Genomic DNA, 26,138 nt, shown 5'->3' with positions numbered 1-26,138 from the left:
TGATGATAGTGGTCATTCGGTGGTAACCCCATTGATCAAAAGGCGTGGGTTGCTTCTACCAGAATCATTCATGATAGTGGTCGTGTGGTGATAGCTCCATTAATCAGAAGGCATGGGTTTCTTCTCCCTACCAGGTGATTTTGAAGGGACCAAGCCACCTCCACAATAGAAGGAGGCCTACATGAAAGAAATCTACTTCACATCTACCTCTTTACGCCACCTTGACTACCCCAAGGCTACCCAAAGATTATCATCAATTTGCCATACATCTAAGTCACATATCACTTTAGAGTCTACCACTTATCCTGGCATGCCAATTTCACGTTATATCTTGGACCATCTACACCTCTTCAACTTGGGAGCTAGCTTCACCACTAACCTGGATGATGTGGTCATCTTTAGGAAGGGAGGGAGAGGGACATAGTTTCACCCAGGTTTCACCCACCTATAACACCACAAGGAGCTTTGCCGTCTTATTTGGTGGAAATAGCACATGTCATACCATATAAGGAGCTGTGCCATCTTATTTTTTTGAGTGATCTTTGCCAGCTTATTTGCTTGAGCGAGCACCTGTTTTTACACGATAGCACTTTAGAATATAAAGCAGCCTTATCACGAGCTTTAATGTCAAATTAGGGGAAGTCTAAAGTGACCTTACGACGATGAGCTTAATGCCAAACAGGGCACGTCTAAGAAACTTTTGTACATACTTACTTAGGACTCGTAATAGTGGTTGTACCATTTTTGATTTTTAACTAGCCTATATAAGTCACTTTCCGTAATAAGCATTAAACGTTCATTCCCTTGCAACCATAGAATACTTAAGTTTTAACTTCCCTATATAAGTCAACTTCAATAATGATCATTACACATTCATTCGCTTGTATATAATACTTAAGATGTGTTCTCTTCTCTAATCTCGCTTGCTTGTGCGCTCTATTGAATCTTGCATGATTGATGGATGCTTGCTAGATAGGTTTGATTGTAGGTTTTTTCTTTCTTTCTTTTATTAGCTTCTTCCCCCCATTCTACCATTTGTGAGAGAAGACCACTCCAAAGGATATCCTCTTCTTGAATTAGAGTGAGGAAGAAGTGATTTTTCGTTCATGCATTTCATAATTTTGTTCTTAGCATTTCTAAATTCAAAGTGGAATAAACTAACCCAAAAACATAAGCCGCTTGTGCGTGAATTAGAGTGAGGAAGTTGTGAATTTTTTGTTCATCCATTGCATAATTTTGTTCATTTCCATGGTGAAATTGGTAGCTTAGAGCATGTAAAATCAACAAAAAAACCAATAAACCACATGTAATCACTTTTATAGACACCATAAACGTGGATTCGAAATAATCCTTATAACCACCATCAAATCTTAAGAATCTCAAACACCTCAAAAAACCATGCCAAACCATCTCTCGGGTTGGGAGACGTAAGTCCATAGTCCCATGAAAAAAAACCATGAGTCAACACACATAAGCTTAGAGATGTGAGCCGCCGTGAGTCAACACGTGAGCTTAGAGACATGAGTTGTAAGCCTAGAGACATCCACTATGAGTCTAGAGGCATATAAGACATGAGTCATGAGCCAAGTCTAGAGTTGTGAGTCGTGAGTCTAGAGACGTAAGTCAATAGACATGAGTCTGAAGCTGCGAGTTAACAAACGCGAGTCTGGTCAACCTAGTAGCATACCAGGCAATTCAAACAGTATGGTACTAATGTGATTCTAGGAAACCTAATATTATAACAATGAATTAAAAGTGTTTGGTAAAGCAGCTCTTGAAGACCTATAAAGACACACCTACCTTGTCATACGAATTACACAAAAAATTCTTGTCCTTTATAATTATTGGGGTGTAAGTACTACATGAGCCAGAACCTGTGAGTCCATAAGCATGAGAGAGGCTTGAGCCCACTAGTAAGGGCGATGAGAGGCCAACTCATTAGATGTTTGTGAGCTTGTTTCTTCAAAAACTGTGTGAGCACACAAACATGAGTCTAGAGCGCGAGTCTAGAGATGCACATAGGTCGTCCAGAGACATGAGTCTAGAGATGTGTGTGTGTGTCCAAGGGCATGAGTCCCATAGAAATAAGCCTCATGATCTTGACCCCCCAAGAGAAGCGATATCTAGTATATGCCAAGAAAAGCAATACAGAGCGTCAAAGAAAGCAAATTTGTTGGAAAAATCTGAGTGCACACACAAGACACACACCTTCTATACATTTCCCAAGCACATCATCTCCATTTTTCACTGAGAGTATCAATTATCTTTCCCACATTCTGCATCTCCTAGGAAGCGTGGACACGTACACGTGCAACTAACCTCATCAATGGAAACCCTCTAAGTACATATATAGATGGGGGGACCATGGTAGGTATGGGAGCCAACCTTATCTCTTGTATTACAATTGGCCATGTAAGTACCTCCAAAGCGCTTTAAAGAATATAACCTCACCCTCGACTCTATTTAAACATAAACACAACCTCACCCTAGTCCACATATTAGCCATATATAAATCCAATCTCTAAGCATCAAGTTATGAGATCTTGGATTAATATCATGTTGTGCATGGTCTAGAGACTATTATCTAGATACCCATGAAACATCATTAAATGGTAGTCTTGGCAATAATTTTGCCAATCAAAAGGTGCACCTAATTTAAAGGGCCCACCAAGCCCCTTCCACAAAAATAGAAGGAGGCCTTTCATGAAGATGCATGCATAACTTCTACTTCTATATCCTATCGTCGCTCGTGCATGGTTTGGGCACCATCTACCCATGCAAAATCATTCATAATAGTGGTCATGGGGGATAACCCCATTGATCAAAAGGCGTGGGTTGCTTCTACCAAAATCATTCATGATAGTGTACCTCTTTAGGCCACCTTGACTACCCCAAGGTACCCAAAGATTATTATCAATTTGCCATACATCTAGGTCACATATCACTTTAGAGTCTACCACTTATCCTGGCATGCCAATTTCACGTTAGATCTTGGACCATCTACACCTCTTCAACTTGGGAGCTAGCTTCACCACTAACCTAGGTGATGTGGTCACCTTTAGGAAGGGAGGGAGGGGGATGTAATTTCACCCACCTATCACACCTTAAGGAGCTTTGCCATCTTATTTGCTGGAGTTAGCACATGTCATACCATATAAGGAGCTGTGCCGTCTTATTTTTCTGAGTGATCTTTGCCAGTTTATTTGCTTGAGCGAGCACCTATTTTTACAAGATAGCACTTTAGAATATAAAGGAGCCTTACCACACACGAGCATAATGTCAAATTAGGGGAAGTCTAAAGTGACCTTACGACGATGAGCTTAATGCCAAACAGGGCACGTCTAAGAAATTTGTGTTCATACTTATTTAGGACTCGTAATAGTGGTTGTACCATTTTTAATTTTTAACTAGCCTATATAAGTCAATTTCCGTAATAAGCATTACACATTCATTCCCTTGCAACCATAGAATGCTTAAGTTTTAACTTCCCCATATAAGTCAACTTCAATAATGATCATTACACATTCATTCCCTTGTATATGATGTGAGCCTAAATCATTAGAACATAATGTGTAAGCCTATAGACATGAGTCTATAGGTATACATAAGCTTGAACCCGTGAGTATAAGCATGAGCCTAGAGGCTTGAGCCCACTAGTAAGTATGATGAGAGGCCAGCTCATTAGATGTCTCTGAGCTTGTTTCTTCAAAAACTGTGTGAGCACACAAACATGAGTCTAGAGCGCGAGTCTAGAGATGCGCATAGGTCATCCAAAGACATGAGTCTAGAGATGTGTGTGTGTGTCTAAAGGCATGAGTCCCATAGAAATAAGCCTCATGATCTTGACTCCCCAAGAAAAGCGATATCTAGTAAATGCCAAGAAAAGCAATATAGAGCGTCAAAGAAAGCAAATTTGTTGGAAAAATCTGGGTGCACACACGACACACACCTTCTATCCATTTCCCAAGCACATCATCTCCATTTTTCACTAAGAGTATCAATTCTTTTCCCCACATTCTGCATCTCCTAGGAAGCTTGGACACATACACGTGCAACTAACCTCATCAATGGAAACCCTCTGAGTACATATATAGACGGGGGGACCATGGTAGGTGTGGAAGCCAACCTTATCTCCTGTATAACAATTGGCCATGGAAGCACCTCCAAAGCGCTTTGAAGAATATAAGCTCACCCTCATCTCTAATTTAACATAAACACAACCTCACCCTAGTTAACATATTAGCCATATATAAATCCAATGTCTAAGCATCAAGCTATGAGATCTTGGATTAATATCATGTTGTGCATGGTCCAGAGACTATTATCTAGATACCCATGAAACATCATTAAATGGTAGTCTTGGCAATAATTTAGCCAGTCAAAAGGTGCACCTAATTTAAAGGGCCCACCAAGCCCCTTCCACAACAATAGAAGGAGGGCTTTCATGAAGATGCATGCAGAACTTCTACTTCTATATCCTATCGTCGCGCATGGTTTGGGCACCATCTACCCATGCAAAATCATTGATAATAGTGGTCATTGGGTGATAACCCCATTGATCAAAAGGCGTGGGTTGCTTCTACCAAAATCATTCATGATAGTGGTCGTGTGGTGATAGCTCCATTAATCAAAAGGCATGGGTTTCTTCTACCTACTAGGTGATTTTGAAGGTACCAAGCCACCTCCACAATAGAAGGAGCCCTACATGAAAGAAATCTACTTCACATCTACCTCTTTATGCCACCTTGACTACCCCAAGGCTACCCAAAGATTATCATCAATTTGCAATACATCTAAGTCACATATCACTTTAGAGTCTACCACTTATCCTGGCATGCCAATTTCACGTTATATCTTGGACCATCTACACCTCTTCAACTTGGGAGCTAGCTTCACCACTATCCTGTGGGTGATGTGGTCATCTTCAGGAAGGGAGGGAGGGGGACATAGTTTCACCCAGGTTTCACCCACCTATAACACCACAAGGAGCTTTGCCGTCTTATTTGGTGGAAATAGCACATGTCATACCATATAAGGAGCTGTGCCATCTTATTTTTTTGAGTGATCTTTGCCAGCTTATTTGCTTGAGCGAGCACCTGTTAACAAGATAGCACTTTAGAATATAAAGCAGCCTTATCACGAGCTTTATTGTCAAATTAGGGGAAGTCTAAAGTGACCTTACGACGATGAGCTTAATGCCAAACAGGGCACGTCTAAGAATCTTTTGTACATACTTACTTAGGACTCGTAATAGTGGTTGTACCATTTTTGATTTTTAACTAGCCTATATAAGTCACTTTCCGTAATAAGCATTAAACGTTCATTCCCTTGCAACCATAGAATACTTAAGTTTTAACTTCCCTATATAAGTCAACTTCAATAATGATCATTACACATTCATTCCCTTGTGTATAATACTTAAGATGTGTTCTCTTCTCTAATCTCGCTTGCTTGTGCGCTCTATTGAATCTTGCATGATTGATGGATGCTTGCTAGATAGGTTTGATGGTAGGTTTTTTCTTGCTTTCTTTTATTAGCTACTTCCCCCCATTCTACCATTTGTGAGAGAAGACCACTCCAAAGGATATCCTCTTCTTGAATTAGAGTGAGGAAGAAGTGATTTTTTGTTCATGCATTTCATAATTTTGTTCTTAGCATTTCTAAATTGAAAGTGGAATAAACTAATTGGTAGCTTAGAGCATGTAAAATCAATAAAAAAACCAATAAACCACATGTAATCACTTTTATAGACACCATAAACGTGGATTCAAAATAATCCTTATAACCACCATCAAATCTTAAGAATCTCAAACACCTCAAAAGACCATGCCAAACCATCTCTCGGGTTGGGAGACGTAAGTCCATAGTCCCATGAAAAAAAACCATGAGTCAACACACATAAGCTTAGAGATGTGAGCCGCTGTGAGTCAACACGTGAGCTTAGAGACATGAGTTGTAAGCCTAGAGACATCCACTATGAGTCTAGAGGCATATAAGACATGAGTCATGAGCCAAGTCTAGAGTTGTGAGTCGTGAGTCTAGAGACGTAAGTCAATAGACATGAGTCTGAAGCTGCGAGTTAACAAACGCGAGTCTGGTCAACCTAATAGTATACCAGGCAATTCAAACAGTATGGTACTAATGTGATTCTAGGAAACCTAATATTATAACAATGAATTAAAGGTGTTTGGTAAAGCAGCTCTTGAAGACCTATAAAGACACACCTACCTTGTCATACGAATTACACAAAAAATTGTTGTCCTTTATAATTATTGGGGTGTAAGTACTACATGAGCCAGAACCTGTGAGTCCATAAGCATGAGCCTAGAGGCTTGAGCCCACTAGTAAGGGCGATGAGAGGCCAACTCATTAGATGTTTGTGAGCTTGTTTCTTCAAAAACTGTGTGAGCACACAAACATGAGTCTAGAGCGCGAGTCTAGAGATGCACATAGGTTGTCCAGAGACATGAGTCTCGAGATGCATGTGTGTGTCCAAAGGCATGAGTCCCATAGAAATAAGCCTCATGATCTTGACTCCCCAAGAAAAGCGATATCTAGTATATGCCAAGAAAAGCAATACAGAGCGTCAAAGAAAGCAAATTTGTTGGAAAAATCTGAGTGCACACACAAGACACACACCTTCTATACATTTCCCAAGCACATCATCTCCATTTTTCACTGAGAGTATCAATTATCTTTCCCACATTCTGCATCTCCTAGGAAGCGTGGACACGTACACGTGCAACTAACCTCATCAATGGAAACCCTCTAAGTACATATATAGATGGGGGGGGACCATGGTAGGTATGGGAGCCAACCTTATCTCTTGTATTACAATTGGCCATGTAAGTACCTCCAAAGCGCTTTAAAGAATATAACCTCACCCTCGACTCTATTTTAACATAAACACAACCTCACCCTAGTCCACATATTAGCCATATATAAATCCAATCTCTAAGCATCAAGTTATGAGATCTTGGATTAATATCATGTTATGCATCGTCTAGAGACTATTATCTAGATACCCATGAAACATCATTAAATGGTAGTCTTGGCAATAATTTTGCCAATCAAAAGGTGCACCTAATTTAAAGGGCCCACCAAGCCCCTTCCACAAAAATAGAAGGAGGCCTTTCATGAAGATGCATGCATAACTTCTACTTCTATATCCTATCGTCGCTCGTGCATGGTTTGGGCACCATCTACCCATGCAAAATCATTCATAATAGTGGTCATGGGGTGATAACCCCATTGATCAAAAGGCGTGGGTTGCTTCTACCAAAATCATTCATGATAGTGTACCTCTTTAGGCCACCTTGACTACCCCAAGGTACCCAAAGATTATCATCAATTTGCCATACATCTAGGTCACATATCACTTTAGAGTCTACCACTTATCCTGGCATGCCAATTTCACGTTAGATCTTGGACCATCTACACCTCTTACCCTTGGGAGCTAGCTTCACCACTAACCTGGGTGATGTGGTCACCTTTAGGAAGGGAGGGAGGGGGACGTAGTTTCACCCACCTATCACACCTTAAGGAGCTTTGCCATCTTATTTGCTGGAGTTAGCACATGTCATACCATATAAGGAGCTATGCCGTCGTATTTTTTTGAGTGATCTTTGCCAGCTTATTTGCTTGAGCGAGCACCTGTTTTTACAAGATAGCACTTTAGAATATAAAGGAGCCTTACCACACACGAGCTTAATGTCAAATTAGGGGAAGTCTAAAGTGACCTTACGACGATGAGCTTAATGCCAAACAGGGCACGTCTAAGAAATTTGTGTTCATACTTATTTAGGACTCGTAATAGTGGTTGTACCATTTTTAATTTTTAACTAGCCTAATTAAGTCAATTTCCGTAATAAGCATTACACATTCATTCCCTTGCAACCATAGAATGCTTAAGTTCTAACTTCCCCATATAAGTCAACTTCAATAATGATCATTACACATTCATTCCCTTGTATATGATGTGAGCCTAAATCATTAGAACATAATGTGTAAGCCTATAGACATGAGTCTATAGGTATACATAAGCTTGAACCCGTGAGTATAAGCATGAGCCTAGAGGCTTGAGCCCACTAGTAAGTGTGATGAGAGGCCAACTCATTAGATGTCTCTGAGCTTATTTCTTCAAAAACTGTGTGAGCACACAAACATGAGTCTAGAGCGCGAGTCTAGAGATGCGCATAGGTCGTCCAAAGACATGAGTCTAGAGATGTGTGTGTGTGTCTAAAGGCGTGAGTCCCATAGAAATAAGCCTCATGATCTTGACTCCCCAAGAAAAGCGATATCTAGTAAATGCCAAGAAAAGCAATACAGAGCGTCAAAGAAAGCAAATTTGTTGGAAAAATCTGGGTGCACACACGACACACACCTTCAATCCATTTCCCAAGCACATCATCTCCATTTTTCACTAAGAGTATCAATTCTTTTCCCCACATTCTGCATCTCCTAGGAAGCTTGGACACATACACGTGCAACTAACCTCATCAATGGAAACCCTCTAAGTACATATATAGACGGGGGGACCATGGTAGGTGTGGAAGCCAACCTTATCTCCTGTATAACAATTGGCCATGGAAGCACCTCCAAAGCACTTTGAAGAATATAAGCTCACCCTGAACTCTAATTTAACATAAACACAACCTCACCCTTATATAAATCCAATCTCTAAGCATCAAGCTATGAGATCTTGGATTAATATCATGTTGTGCATGGTCCAGAGACTATTATCTAGATACCCATGAAACATCATTAAATGGTAGTCTTGGCAATAATTTAGCCAGTCAAAAGGTGCACCTAATTTAAAGGGCCCACCAAGCCCCTTCCACAACAATAGAAGGAGGCCTTTCATGAAGATGCATGCAGAACTTCTACTTCTATATCCTATCGTCGCGCATGGTTTGGGCACCATCTACCCATGCAAAATCATTGATAATAGTGGTCATTCGGTGATAACCCCATTGATCAAAAGGCGTGGGTTGCTTCTACCAGAATCATTCATGATAGTGGTCGTGTGGTGATAGCTCCATTAATCAGAAGGCATGGGTTTCTTCTCCCCACCAGGTGATTTTGAAGGGACCAAGCCACCTCCACAATAGAAGGAGGCCTACATGAAAGAAATCTACTTCACATCTACCTCTTTATGCCACCTTGACTACCCCAAGGCTACCCAAAGATTATCATCAATTTGCAATACATCTAAGTCACATATCACTTTAGAGTCTACCACTTATCCTGGCATGCCAATTTCACGTTATATCTTGGACCATCTACACCTCTTCAACTTGGGAGCTAGCTTCACCAATGATGTGGTCATCTTTAGGAAGGGAGGGAGGGGGACATAGTTTCACCCAGGTTTCACCCACCTATAACACCACAAGGAGCTTTGCCGTCTTATTTGGTGGAAATAGCACATGTCATACCATATAAGGAGCTGTGCCATCTTATTTTTTGAGTGATCTTTGCCAGCTTATTTGCTTGAGCGAGCACCTGTTTTTACAAGATAGCACTTTAGAATATAAAGCAGCCTTATCACGAGCTTTAATGTCGAATTAGGGGAAGTCTAAAGTGACCTTACGACGATGAGCTTAATGCCAAACAGGCCACGTCTAAGAAATTTTTGTACATACTTACTTAGGACTCGTAATAGTGGTTGTACCATTTTTGATTTTTAACTAGCCTATATAAGTCACTTTCCGTAATAAGCATTAAACGTTCATTCCCTTGCAACCATAGAATACTTAAGTTTTAACTTCCCTATATAAGTCAACTTCAATAATGATCATTACACATTCATTCCCTTGTATATAATACTTAAGATGTGTTCTCTTCTCTAATCTTGCTTGCTTGTGCGCTCTATTGAATCTTGCATGATTGATGGATGCTTGCTAGATAGGTTTGATTGTAGGTTTTTTCTTTCTTTCTTTTATTAGCTTCTTCCCCCCATTCTACCATTTGTGAGAGAAGACCACTCCAAAGGATATCCTCTTCTTGAATTAGAGTGAGGAAGAAGTGATTTTTCGTTCATGCAATTCATAATTTTGTTCTTAGCATTTCTAAATTCAAAGTGGAATAAACTAACCCAAAAACATAAGCCGCTTGTGCGTGAATTAGAGTGAGGAAGTTGTGAATTTTTTGTTCATCCATTGCATAATTTTGTTCATTTCCATGGTGAAATTGGTAGCTTAGAGCATGTAAAATCAACAAAAAAACCAATAAACCACATGTAATCACTTTTATAGACACCATAAACGTGGATTCAAAATAATCCTTATAACCACCATCAAATCTTAAGAATCTCAAACACCTCAAAAAACCATGCCAAACCATCTCTCGGGTTGGGAGACGTAAGTCCATAGTCCCATGAAAAAAAACCATGAGTCAACACACATAAGCTTAGAGATGTGAGCCGCCGTGAGTCAACACGTGAGCTTAGAGACATGAGTTGTAAGCCTAGAGACATCCACTATGAGTCTAGAGGCATATAAGACATGAGTCATGAGCCAAGTCTAGAGTTGTGAGTCGTGAGTCTAGAGACGTAAGTCAATAGACATGAGTCTGAAGCTGCGAGTTAACAAACGCGAGTCTGGTCAACCTAATAGCATACCAGGCAATTCAAACAGTATGGTACTAATGTGATTCTAGGAAACCTAATATTATAACAATGAATTAAAAGTGTTTGGTAAAGCAGCTCTTGAAGACCTATAAAGACACACCTACCTTGTCATACGAATTACACAAAAAATTCTTGTCCTTTATAATTATTGGGGTGTAAGTACTACATGAGCCAGAACCTGTGAGTCCATAAGCATGAGAGAGGCTTGAGCCCACTAGTAAGGGCGATGAGAGGCCAACTCATTAGATGTTTGTGAGCTTGTTTCTTCAAAAACTGTGTGAGCACACAAACATGAGTCTAGAGCGCGAGTCTAGAGCTGCACATAGGTCATCCAGAGACATGAGTCTAGAGATGCGTGTGTGTGTCCAAAGGCATGAGTCCCATAGAAATAAGCCTCATGATCTTGACCCCCCAAGAGAAGCGATATCTAGTATATGCCAAGAAAAGCAATACAGAGCGTCAAAGAAAGCAAATTTGTTGGAAAAATCTGAGTGCACACACGACACACACCTTCTATACATTTCCCAAGCACATCATCTCCATTTTTCACTGAGAGTATCAATTATCTTTCCCACATTCTGCATTTCCTAGGAAGCGTGGACACGTACACGTGCAACTAACCTCATCAATGGAAACCCTCTAAGTACATATATAGATGGGGGGACCATGGTAGGTATGGGAGCCAACCTTATCTCTTGTATTACAATTGGCCATGTAAGTACCTCCAAAGCGCTTTAAAGAATATAACCTCACCCTCGACTCTATTTTAACATAAACACAACCTCACCCTAGTCCACATATTAGCCATATATAAATCCAATCTCTAAGCATCAAGTTATGAGATCTTGGATTAATATCATGTTGTGCATGGTCTAGAGACTATTATCTAGATACCCATGAAACATCATTAAATGGTAGTCTTGGCAATAATTTTGCCAATCAAAAGGTGCACCTAATTTAAAGGGCCCACCAAGCCCCTTCCACAAAAATAGAAGGAGGCCTTTCATGAAGATGCATGCATAACTTCTACTTCTATATCCTATCGTCGCTCGTGCATGGTTTGGGCACCATCTACCCATGCAAAATCATTCATCATAGTGGTCATGGGGTGATAACCCCATTGATCAAAAGGCGTGGGTTGCTTCTACCAAAATCATTCATGATAGTGTACCTCTTTAGGCCACCTTGACTACCCCAAGGTACCCAAAGATTATCATCAATTTGCCATACATCTAGGTCACATATCACTTTAGAGTCTACCACTTATCCTGGCATGCCAATTTCACGTTAGATCTTGGACCATCTACACCTCTTACCCTTGGGAGCTAGCTTCACCACTAACCTGGGTGATGTGGTCACCTTTAGGAAGGGAGGGAGGGGGACGTAATTTCACCCACCTATCACACCTTAAGGAGCTTTGCCATCTTATTTGTTGGAGTTAGCACATGTCATACCATATAAGGAGCTGTGCCGTCTTATTTTTTTGAGTGATCTTTGCCAGTTTATTTGCTTGAGCGAGCACCTGTTTTTACAAGATAGCACTTTAGAATATAAAGGAGCCTTACCACACACGAGCATAATGTCAAATTAGGGGAAGTCTAAAGTGACCTTACGACGATGAGCTTAATGCCAAACAGGGCACGTCTAAGAAATTTGTGTTCATACTTATTTAGGACTCGTAATAGTGGTTGTACCATTTTTTATTTTTAACTAGCCTATATAAGTCAATTTCCGTAATAAGCATTACACATTCATTCCCTTGCAACCATAGAATGCTTAAGTTTTAACTTTCCCATATAAGTCAACTTCAATAATGATCATTACACATTCATTCCCTTGTATATGATGTGAGCCTAAATCATTAGAACATAATGTGTAAGCCTATAGACATGAGTCTATAGGTATACATAAGCTTGAACCCGTGAGTATAAGCATGAGCCTAGAGGCTTGAGCCCACTAGTAAGTATGATGAGAGGCCAGCTCATTAGATGTCTCTGAGCTTCTTTCTTCAAAAACTGTGTGAGCACACAAACATGAGTCTAGAGCGCGAGTCTAGAGATGCGCATAGGTCGTCCAAAGACATGAGTCTAGAGATGTGTGTGTGTGTCTAAAGGCGTGAGTCCCATAGAAATAAGCCTCATGATCTTGACTCCCCAAGAAAAGCGATATCTAGTAAATGCCAAGAAAAGCAATACAGAGCGTCAAAGAAAGCAAATTTGTTGGAAAAATCTGGGTGCACACACGACACACACCTTCTATCCATTTCCCAAGCACATCATCTCCATTTTTCACTAAGAGTATCAATTCTTTTCCCCACATTCTGCATCTCCTAGGGAGCTTGGACACATACACGTGCAACTAACCTCATCAATGGAAACCCTCTAAGTACATATATAGACGGGGGGACCATGGTAGGTGTGGAAGCCAACCTTATCTCCTGTATAACAATTGGCCATGGAAGCACCTCCAAAGCGCTTTGAAGAATATAAGCTCACCCTCATCTCTAATTTAACATAAACACAACCTCACCCTAGTCAACATATTAGCCATATATAAATCCAATCTCTACGCATCAAGCTATGAGATCTTGGATTAATATCATGTTGTGCATGGTCCAGAGACTATTATCTAGATACCCATGAAACATCATTAAATGGTAGTCTTGGCAATAATTTAGCCAGTCAAAAGGTGCACCTAATTTAAAGGGCCCACCAAGCCCCTTCCACAACAATAGAAGGAGGCCTTTCATGAAGATGCATGCATAACTTCTACTTCTATATCCTATCGTCGCGCATGGTTTGGGCACCATCTACCCATGCAAAATCATTGATAATAGTGGTCATTGGGTGATAACCCCATTGATCAAAAGGCGTGGGTTGCTTCTACCAAAATCATTCATGATAGTGGTCGTGTGGTGATAGCTCCATTAATCAGAAGGCATGGGTTTCTTCTCCCTACCAGGTGATTTTGAAGGGACCAAGCCACCTCCACAATAGAAGGAGGCCTACATGAAAGAAATCTACTTCACATCTACCACTTTATGCCACCTTGACTACCCCAAGGCTACCCAAAGATTGTCATCAATTTGCCATACATCTAAGTCACATATCACTTTAGAGTCTACCACTTATCCTGGCATGCCAATTTCACGTTATATCTTGGACCATCTACACCTCTTCAACTTGGGAGCTAGCTTCACCACTAACCTGGGTGATGTGGTCATCTTTAGGAAGGGAGGGAGGGGGACATAGTTTCACCCAGGTCTCACCCACCTATAACACCACAAGGATCTTTGCCGTCTTATTTGGTGGAAATAGCACATGTCATACCATATAAGGAGCTGTGCCATCTTATTTTTTTGAGTGATCTTTGCCAGCTTATTTGCTTGAGCGAGCACCTGTTTTTACAAGATAGCACTTTAGAATATAAAGCAGCCTTATCACGAGCTTTAATGTCTAATTAGGGGAAGTCTAAAGTGACCTTACGACGATGAGCTTAATGCCAAACAGGGCACGTCTAAGAAACTTTTGTACATACTTACTTAGGACTCGTAATAGTGGTTGTACCATTTTTGATTTTTAACTAGCCTATATAAGTCACTTTCCATAATAAGCATTAAATGTTCATTCCCTTGCAACCATAGAATACTTAAGTTTTAACTTCCCTATATAAGTCAACTTCAATAATGATCATTACACATTCATTCCCTTGTATATAATACTTAAGATGTGTTCTCTTCTCTAATCTCGCTTGCTTGTGCGCTCTATTGAATCTTGCATGATTGATGGATGCTTGCTAGATAGGTTTGATTGTAGGTTTTTTCTTTCTTTCTTTTATTAGCTTCTTCCCCCCATTCTACCATTTGTGAGAGAAGACCACTCCAAAGGATATCCTCTTCTTGAATTAGAGTGAGGAAGAAGTGATTTTTCGTTCATGCATTTCATAATTTTGTTCTTAGCATTTCTAAATTCAAAGTGGAATAAACTAACCCAAAAACATAAGCCGCTTGTGCGTGAAGTAGAGTGAGGAAGTTGTGAATTTTTTGTTCATCCATTGCATAATTTTGTTCATTTCCATGGTGAAATTGGTAGCTTAGAGCATGTAAAATCAACAAAAAAACCAATAAACCACATGTAATCACTTTTATAGGCACCATAAACGTGGATTCGAAATAATCCTTATAACCACCATCAAATCCTAAGAATCTCAAACACCTCAAAAAACCATGCCAAACCATCTCTCGGGTTGGGAGACGTAAGTCCATAGTCCCATGAAAAAAAACCATGAGTCAACACACATAAGCTTAGAGATGTGAGCCGCCGTGAGTCAACACGTGAGCTTAGAGACATGAGTTGTAAGCCTAGAGACATCCACTATGAGTCTAGAGGCATATAAGACATGAGTCATGAGCCAAGTCTAGAGTTGTGAGTCGTGAGTCTAGAGACGTAAGTCAATAGACATGAGTCTGAAGCTGCGAGTTAACAAACCCGAGGCTGGTCAACCTAATAGTATACCAGGCAATTCAAACAGTATGGTACTAATGTGATTCTAGGAAACCTAATATTATAACAATGAATTAAAAGTGTTTGGTAAAGCAGCTCTTGAAGACCTATAAAGACACACCTACCTTGTCATACGAATTACACAAAAAATTCTTGTCCTTTATAATTATTGGGGTGTAAGTACTACATGAGCCAGAACCTGTGAGTCCATAAGCATGAGAGAGGCTTGAGCCCACTAGTAAGGGCGATGAGAGGCCAACTCATTAGATGTTTGTGAGCTTGTTTCTTCAAAAACTGTGTGAGCACACAAACATGAGTCTAGAGCGCGAGTCTAGAGATGCACATAGGTCGTCCAGAGACATGAGTCTAGAGATGCGTGTGTATGTCCAAAGGCATGAGTCCCATAGAAATAAGCCTCCTGATCTTGACCCCCCAAGCGAAGCGATATCTAGTATATGCCAAGAAAAGCAATACAGAGCGTCAAAGAAAGCAAATTTGTTGGAAAAATCTGAGTGCACACACAAGACACACACCTTCTATACATTTCCCAAGCACATCATCTCCATTTTTCACTGAGAGTATCAATTATCTTTCCCCCATTCTGCATCTCCTAGGAAGCGTGGACACGTACACGTGCAACTAACCTCATCAATGGAAACCCTCTAAGTACATATATAGATGGGGGGACCATGGTAGGTATGGGAGCCAACCTTATCTCTTGTATTACAATTGGCCATGTAAGTACCTCCAAAGCGCTTTAAAGAATATAATCTCACCCTCGACTCTATTTTAACATAAACACAACCTCACCCTAGTCCACATATTAGCCATATATAAATCCAATCTCTAAGCATCAAGTTATGAGATCTTGGATTAATATCATGTTGTGCATGGTCTAGAGACTATTATCTAGATACCCATGAAACATCATTAAATGGTAGTCTTGGCAATAATTTCGCCAATCAAAAGGTGCACCTAATTTAAAGGGCCCACCAAGCCCCTTCCACAAAAATAGAAGGAGGCCTTTCATGAAGATGCATGCATAACTTCTACTTCTATATCCTATCGTCGCGCATGGTTTGGGCACCATCTACCCATGCAAAATCATTGATAATAGTGGTCATTGGGTGATAACCCCATTGATCAAAAGGCGTGGGTTGCTTCTACCAGAATCATTCATGATAGTGGTCGTGTGGTGATAGCTCCATTAATCAGAAGGCATGGGTTTCTTCTCCCTACCAGGTGATTTTGAAGGGACCAAGCCACCTCCACAATAGAAGGAGGCCTACATGAAAGAAATCTACTTCACATCTACCTCTTTATGCCACCTTGACTACCCCAAGGCTACCCAAAGATTCTCATCAATTTGCCATACATCTAAGTCACATATCACTTTAGAGTCTACCACTTATCCTGGCATGCCAATTTCACGTTATATCTTGGACCATCTACACCTCTTCAACTTGGGAGCTAGCTTCACCACTAACCTGGGTGATGTGGTCATCTTTAGGAAGGGAGGGAGGGGGACATAGTTTCACCCAGGTTTCACCCACCTATAACACCACAAGGAGCTTTGCCGTCTTATTTGGTGGAAATAGCACATGTCATACCATATAAGGAGCTGTGCCATCTTATTTTTTTGAGTGATCTTTGCCAGCTTATTTGCTTGAGCGAGCACCTATTTTTACAGGATAGCACTTTAGAATATAAAGCAGCCTTATCACGAGCTTTATTGTCAAATTAGGGGAAGTCTAAAGTGACCTTACGACGATGAGCTTAATGCCAAACAGGGCACGTCTAAGAAACTTTTGTACATACTTACTTAGGACTCGTAATAGTGGTTGTACCATTTTTGATTTTTAACTAGCCTATATAAGTCACTTTCCGTAATAAGCATTAAACGTTCATTCCCTTGCAACCATAGAATACTTTAGTTTTAACTTCCCTATATAAGTCAACTTCAATAATGATCATTACACATTCATTCCCTTGTATATAATACTTAAGATGTGTTCTCTTCTCTAATCTTGCTTGCTTGTGCGCTCTATTGAATCTTGCATGATTGATGGATGCTTGCTAGATAGGTTTGATTGTAGGTTTTTTCTTTCTTTCTTTTATTAGCTTCTTCCCCCCATTCTACCATTTGTGAGAGAAGACCACTCCAAAGGATATCCTCTTCTTGAATTAGAGTGAGGAAGAAGTGATTTTTCGTTCATGCAATTCATAATTTTGTTCTTAGCATTTCTAAATTCAAAGTGGAATAAACTAACCCAAAAACATAAGCCGCTTGTGCATGAATTAGAGTGAGGAAGTTGTGAATTTTTTGTTCATCCATTGCATAATTTTGTTCATTTCCATGGTGAAATTGGTAGCTTAGAGCATGTAAAATCAACAAAAAAACCAATAAACCACGTAATCACTTTTATAGACACCATAAACGTGGATTCAAAATAATCCTTATAACCACCATCAAATCTTAAGAATCTCAAACACCTCAAAAAACCATGCCAAACCATCTCTCGGGTTGGGAGACGTAAGTCCATAGTCCCATGAAAAAAAACCATGAGTCAACACACATAAGCTTAGAGATGTGAGCCGCCGTGAGTCAACACGTGAGCTTAGAGACATGAGTTGTAAGCCTAGAGACATCCACTATGAGTCTAGAGGCATATAAGACATGAGTCATGAGCCAAGTCTAGAGTTGTGAGTCGTGAGTCTAGAGACGTAAGTCAATAGACATGAGTCTGAAGCTGCGAGTTAACAAACCCGAGTCTGGTCAACCTAATAGTATACCAGGCAATTCAAACAGTATGGTACTAATGTGATTCTAGGAAACCTAATATTATAACAATGAATTAAAAGTGTTTGGTAAAGCAGCTCTTGAAGACCTATAAAGACACACCTACCTTGTCATACGAATTACACAAAAAATTCTTGTCCTTTATAATTATTGGGGTGTAAGTACTACATGAGCCAGAACCTGTGAGTCCATAAGCATGAGAGAGGCTTGAGCCCACTAGTAAGGGCGATGAGAGGCCAACTCATTAGATGTTTGTGAGCTTGTTTCTTCAAAAACTGTGTGAGCACACAAACATGAGTCTAGAGCGCGAGTCTAGAGATGCACATAGGTCGTCCAGAGACATGAGTCTAGAGATGCGTGTGTGTGTCCAAAGGCATGAGTCCCATAGAAATAAGCCTCATGATCTTGACCCCCCAAGAGAAGCGATATCTAGTATATGCCAAGAAAAGCAATACAGAGCGTCAAAGAAAGCAAATTTGTTGGAAAAATTTGAGTGCACACACAAGACACACACCTTCTATACATTTCCCAAGCACATCATCTCCATTTTTCACTGAGAGTATCAATTATCTTTCCCACATTCTACATCTCCTAGGAAGCGTGGACACATACACGTGCAACTAACCTCATCAATGGAAACCCTCTAAGTACATATATAGATGGGGGGACCATGGTAGGTATGGGAGCCAACCTTATCTCTTGTATTACAATTGGCCATGTAAGTACCTCCAAAGCGCTTTAAAGAATATAACCTCACCCTCGACTCTATTTTAACATAAACACAACCTCACCCTAGTCCACATATTAGCCATATATAAATCCAATCTCTAAGCATCAAGTTATGAGATCTTGGATTAATATCATGTTGTGCATGGTCTAGAGACTATTATCTAGATACCCATGAAACATCATTAAATGGTAGTCTTGGCAATAATTTTGCCAATCAAAAGGTGCACCTAATTTAAAGGGCCCACCAAGCCCCTTCCACAAAAATAGAAGGAGGCCTTTCATGAAGATGCATGCATAACTTCTACTTCTATATCCTATCGTCGCTCGTGCATGGTTTGGGCACCATCTACCCATGCAAAATCATTCATAATAGTGGTCATGGGGTGATAACCCCATTGATCAAAAGGCGTGGGTTGCCTCTACCAAAATCATTCATGATAGTGTACCTCTTTAGGCCACCTTGACTACCCCAAGGTACCCAAAGATTAACATCAATTTGCCATACATCTAGGTCACATATCACTTTAGAGTCTACCACTTATCCTGGCATGCCAATTTCACGTTAGATCTTGGACCATCTACACCTCTTCAACTTGGGAGCTAGCTTCACCACTAACCTGGGTGATGTGGTCACCTTTAGGAAGGGAGGGAGGGGGACGTAGTTTCACCCACCTATCACACCTTAAGGAGCTTTGCCATCTTATTTGCTGGAGTTAGCACATGTCATACCATATAAGGAGCTGTGCCGTCTTATTTTTCTGAGTGATCTTTGCCAGTTTATTTGCTTGAGCGAGAACCTGTTTGTACAAGATAGCACTTTAGAATATAAAGTAGCCTTACCACACACGAGCATAATGTCAAATTAGGGGAAGTCTAAACTGACCTTACGACGATGAGCTTAATGCCAAACAGGGCACGTCTAAGAAATTTGTGTTCATACTTATTTAGGACTCGTAATAGTGGTTGTACCATTTTTAATTTTTAACTAGCCTATATAAGTCAATTTCCGTAATAAGCATTACACATTCATTCCCTTGCAACCATAGAATGCTTAAGTTTTAACTTCCCCATATAAGTCAACTTCAATAATGATCATTACACATTCATTCCCTTGTATATGATGTGAGCCTAAATCATTAGAACATAATGTGTAAGCCTATAGACATGAGTCTATAGGTATACATAAGCTTGAACCCGTGAGTATAAGCATGAGCCTAGAGGCTTGAGCCCACTAGTAAGTCTGATGAGAGGCCAGCTCATTAGATGTCTCTGAGCTTGTTTCTTCAAAAACTGTGTGAGCACACAAACATGAGTCTAGAGCGCGAGTCTAGAGATGCGCATAGGTCGTCCAAAGACATGAGTCTAGAGATGTGTGTGTGTGTCTAAAGGCGTGAGTCCCATAGAAATAAGCCTCATGATCTTGACTCCCCAAGAAAAGCGATATCTAGTAAATGCCAAGAAAAGCAATATAGAGCGTCAAAGAAAGCAAATTTGTTGGAAAAATCTGGGTGCACACACGACACACACCTTCTATCCATTTCCCAAGCACATTATCTCCATTTTTCACTCAGAGTATCAATTCTTTTCCCCACATTCTGCATCTCCTAGGAAGCTTGGACACATACACGTGCAACTAACCTCATCAATGGAAACCCTCTGAGTACATATATAGACGGGGGGACCATGGTAGGTGTGGAAGCCAACCTTATCTCCTGTATAACAATTGGCCATGGAAGCACCTCCAAAGCGCTTTGAAGAATATAAGCTCACCCTCATCTCTAATTTAACATAAACACAACCTCACCCTAGTCAACATATTAGCCATATATAAATCCAATCTCTACGCATCAAGCTATGAGATCTTGGATTAATATCATGTTGTGCATGGTCCAGAGACTATTATCTAGATACCCATGAAACATCATTAAATGGTAGTCTTGGCAATAATTTAGCCAGTCAAAAGGTGCACCTAATTTAAAGGGCCCACCAAGCCCCTTCCACAACAATAGAAGGAGGCCTTTCATGAAGATGCATGCATAACTTCTACTTCTATATCCTATCGTCGCGCATGGTTTGGGCACCATCTACCCATGCAAAATCATTGATAATAGTGCACATTGGGTGATAACCCCATTGATCAAAAGGCGTGGGTTGCTTCTACCAAAATCATTCATGATAGTGGTCGTGTGGTGATAGCTCCATTAATCAGAAGGCATGGGTTTCTTCTCCCTACCAGGTGATTTTGAAGGGACCAAGCCACCTCCACAATAGAAGGAGGCCTACATGAAAGAAATCTACTTCACATCTACCTCTTTATGCCACCTTGACTACCCCAAGGCTACCCAAAGATTGTCATCAATTTGCCATACATCTAAGTCACATATCACTTTAGAGTCTACCACTTATCCTGGCATGCCAATTTCACGTTATATCTTGGACCATCTACACCTCTTCAACTTGGGAGCTAGCTTCACCACTAACCTGGGTGATGTGGTCATCTTTAGGAAGGGAGGGAGGGGGACATAGTTTCACCCAGGTTTCACCCACCTATAACACCACAAGGATCTTTGCCGTCTTATTTGGTGGAAATAGCACATGTCATACCATATAAGGAGCTGTGCCATCTTATTTTTTTGAGTGATCTTTGCCAGCTTATTTGCTTGAGCGAGCACCTGTTTTTACAAGATAGCACTTTAGAATATAAAGCAGCCTTATCACGAGCTTTAATGTCGAATTAGGGGAAGTCTAAAGTGACCTTACGACGATGAGCTTAATGCCAAACAGGGCACGTCTAAGAAACTTTTGTACATACTTACTTAGGACTCGTAATAGTGGTTGTACCATTTTTGATTTTTAACTAGCCTATATAAGTCACTTTCCGTAATAAGCATTAAACGTTCATTCCCTTGCAACCATAGAATACTTAAGTTTTAACTTCCCTATATAAGTCAACTTCAATAATGATCATTACACATTCATTCCCTTGTATATAATACTTAAGATGTGTTCTCTTCTCTAATCTCGCTTGCTTGTGCGCTCTATTGAATCTTGCATGATTGATGGATGCTTGCTAGATAGGTTTGATTGTAGGTTTTTTCTTTCTTTCTTTTATTAGCTTCTTCCCCCCATTCTACCATTTGTGAGAGAAGACCACTCCAAAGGATATCCTCTTCTTGAATTAGAGTGAGGAAGAAGTGATTTTTCGTTCATGCATTTCATAATTTTGTTCTTAGCATTTCTAAATTCAAAGTGGAATAAACTAACCCAAAAACATAAGCCGCTTGTGCGTGAATTAGAGTGAGGAAGTTGTGAATTTTTTGTTCATCCATTGCATAATTTTGTTCATTTCCATGGTGAAATTGGTAGCTTAGAGCATGTAAAATCAACAAAAAAACCAATAAACCACATGTAATCACTTTTATAGACACCATAAACGTGGATTCAAAATAATCCTTATAACCACCATCAAATCTTAAGAATCTCAAACACCTCAAAAAACCATGCCAAACCATCTCTCGGGTTGGGAGACGTAAGTCCATAGTCCCATGAAAAAAAACCATGAGTCAACACACATAAGCTTAGAGATGTGAGCCGCCGTGAGTCAACACGTGAGCTTAGAGACATGAGTTGTAAGCCTAGAGACATCCACTATGAGTCTAGAGGCATATAAGACATGAGTCATGAGCCAAGTCTAGAGTTGTGAGTCGTGAGTCTAGAGACGTAAGTCAATAGACATGAGTCTGAAGCTGCGAGTTAACAAACGCGAGTCTGGTCAACCTAATAGTATACCAGGCAATTCAAACAGTATGGTACTAATGTGATTCTAGGAAACCTAATATTATAACAATGAATTAAAAGTGTTTGGTAAAGCAGCTCTTGAAGACCTATAAAGACACACCTACCTTGTCATACGAATTACACGAAAAATTCTTGTCCTTTATAATTATTGGGGTGTAAGTACTACATGAGCCAGAACCTGTGAGTCCATAAGCATGAGAGAGGCTTGAGCCCACTAGTAAGGGCGATGAGAGGCCAACTCATTAGATGTTTGTGAGCTTGTTTCTTCAAAAACTGTGTGAGCACACAAACATGAGTCTAGAGCGCGAGTCTAGAGATGCACATAGGTCGTCCAGAGACATGAGTCTAGAGATGCGTGTGTGTGTCCAAAGGCATGAGTCCCATAGAAATAAGCCTCATGATCTTGACCCCCCAAGAGAAGCGATATCTAGTATATGCCAAGAAAAGCAATACAGAGCGTCAAAGAAAGCAAATTTGTTGGAAAAATCTGAGTGCACACACAAGACACACACCTTCTATACATTTCCCAAGCACATCATCTCCATTTTTCACTGAGAGTATCAATTATCTTTCCCACATTCTGCATCTCCTAGGAAGCGTGGACACGTACACGTGCAACTAACCTCATCAATGGAAACCCTCTAAGTACATATATAGATAGGGGGACCATGGTAGTTTTGGGAGCCAACCTTATCTCTTGTATTACAATTGGCCATGTAAGTACCTCCAAAGCGCTTTAAAGAATATAACCTCACCCTCGACTCTATTTTAACATAAACACAACCTCACCCTAGTCCACATATTAGCCATATATAAATCCAATCTCTAAGCATCAAGTTATGAGATCTTGGATTAATATCATGTTGTGCATGGTCTAGAGACTATTATCTAGATACCCATGAAACATCATTAAATGGTAGTCTTGGCAATAATTTTGCCAATCAAAAGGTGCACCTAATTTAAAGGGCCCACCAAGCCCCTTCCACAAAAATAGAAGGAGGCCTTTCATGAAGATGCATGCATAACTTCTACTTCTATATCCTATCGTCGCTCGTGCATGGTTTGGGCACCATCTACCCATGCAAAATCATTCATAATAGTGGTCATGGGGTGATAACCCCATTGATCAAAAGGCGTGGGTTGCTTCTACCAAAATCATTCATGATAGTGTACCTCTTTAGGCCACCTTGACTACCCCAAGGTACCCAAAGATTATCATCAATTTGCCATACATCTAGGTCACATCACTTTAGAGTCTACCACTTATCCTGGCATGCCAATTTCACGTTAGATCTTGGACCATCTACACCTCTTCAACTTGGGAGCTAGCTTCACCACTAACCTGGGTGATGTGGTCACCTTTAGGAAGGGAGGGAGGGGGACGTAGTTTCACCCACCTATCACACCTTAAGGAGCTTTGCCATCTTATTTGCTGGAGTTAGCACATGTCATACCATATAAGGAGCTGTGCCGTCTTATTTTTTTGAGTGATCTTTGCCAGTTTATTTGCTTGAGCGAGAACCTGTTTGTACGAGATAGCACTTTAGAATATAAAGTAGCCTTACCACACACGAGCATAATGTCAAATTAGGGGAAGTCTAAAGTGACCTTACGACGATGAGCTTAATGCCAAACAGGGCACGTCTAAGAAATTTGTGTTCATACTTATTTAGGACTCGTAATAGTGGTTGTACCATTTTTAATTTTTAACTAGCCTATATAAGTCAATTTCCGTAATAAGCATTACACATTCATTCCCTTGCAACCATAGAATGCTTAAGTTTTAACTTCCCCATATAAGTCAACTTCAATAATGATCATTACACATTCATTCCCTTGTATATGATGTGAGCCTAAATCATTAGAACATAATGTGTAAGCCTATAGACATGAGTCTATAGGTATACATAAGCTTGAACCCGTGAGTATAAGCATGAGCCTAGAGGCTTGAGCCCACTAGTAAGTCTGATGAGAGGCCAGCTCATTAGATGTCTCTGAGCTTGTTTCTTCAAAAACTGTGTGAGCACACAAACATGAGTCTAGAGCGCGAGTCTAGAGATGCGCATAGGTCGTCCAAAGACATGAGTCTAGAGATGTGTGTGTGTGTCTAAAGGCGTGAGTCCCATAGAAATAAGCCTCATGATCTTGACTCCCCAAGAAAAGCGATATCTAGTAAATGCCAAGAAAAGCAATATAGAGCGTCAAAGAAAGCAAATTTGTTGGAAAAATCTGGGTGCACACACGACACACACCTTCTATCCATTTCCCAAGCACATTATCTCCATTTTTCACTCAGAGTATCAATTCTTTTCCCCACATTCTGCATCTCCTAGGAAGCTTGGACACATACACGTGCAACTAACCTCATCAATGGAAACCCTCTGAGTACATATATAGACGGGGGGACCATGGTAGGTGTGGAAGCCAACCTTATCTCCTGTATAACAATTGGCCATGGAAGCACCTCCAAAGCGCTTTGAAGAATATAAGCTCACCCTCATCTCTAATTTAACATAAACACAACCTCACCCTAGTCAACATATTAGCCATATATAAATCCAATCTCTACGCATCAAGCTATGAGATCTTGGATTAATATCATGTTGTGCATGGTCCAGAGACTATTATCTAGATACCCATGAAACATCATTAAATGGTAGTCTTGGCAATAATTTAGCCAGTCAAAAGGTGCACCTAATTTAAAGGGCCCACCAAGCCCCTTCCACAACAATAGAAGGAGGCCTTTCATGAAGATGCATGCATAACTTCTACTTCTATATCCTATCGTCGCGCATGGTTTGGGCACCATCTACCCATGCAAAATCATTGATAATAGTGCACATTGGGTGATAACCCCATTGATCAAAAGGCGTGGGTTGCTTCTACCAAAATCATTCATGATAGTGGTCGTGTGGTGATAGCTCCATTAATCAGAAGGCATGGGTTTCTTCTCCCTACCAGGTGATTTTGAAGGGACCAAGCCACCTCCACAATAGAAGGAGGCCTACATGAAAGAAATCTACTTCACATCTACCTCTTTATGCCACCTTGACTACCCCAAGGCTACCCAAAGATTGTCATCAATTTGCCATACATCTAAGTCACATATCACTTTAGAGTCTACCACTTATCCTGGCATGCCAATTTCACGTTATATCTTGGACCATCTACACCTCTTCAACTTGGGAGCTAGCTTCACCACTAACCTGGGTGATGTGGTCATCTTTAGGAAGGGAGGGAGGGGGACATAGTTTCACCCAGGTTTCACCCACCTATAACACCACAAGGATCTTTGCCGTCTTATTTGGTGGAAATAGCACATGTCATACCATATAAGGAGCTGTGCCATCTTATTTTTTTGAGTGATCTTTGCCAGCTTATTTGCTTGAGCGAGCACCTGTTTTTACAAGATAGCACTTTAGAATATAAAGCAGCCTTATCACGAGCTTTAATGTCGAATTAGGGGAAGTCTAAAGTGACCTTACGACGATGAGCTTAATGCCAAACAGGGCACGTCTAAGAAACTTTTGTACATACTTACTTAGGACTCGTAATAGTGGTTGTACCATTTTTGATTTTTAACTAGCCTATATAAGTCACTTTCCGTAATAAGCATTAAACGTTCATTCCCTTGCAACCATAGAATACTTAAGTTTTAACTTCCCTATATAAGTCAACTTCA

Source organism: Cibotium barometz, chromosome 30, assembly GCF_041138505.1.
Source record: "Cibotium barometz isolate CiBa-2024 chromosome 30, ASM4113850v1, whole genome shotgun sequence".
Taxonomy (NCBI): domain Eukaryota; kingdom Viridiplantae; phylum Streptophyta; class Polypodiopsida; order Cyatheales; family Cibotiaceae; genus Cibotium; species Cibotium barometz.
Note: the sequence above shows the minus strand (reverse complement) of the source record.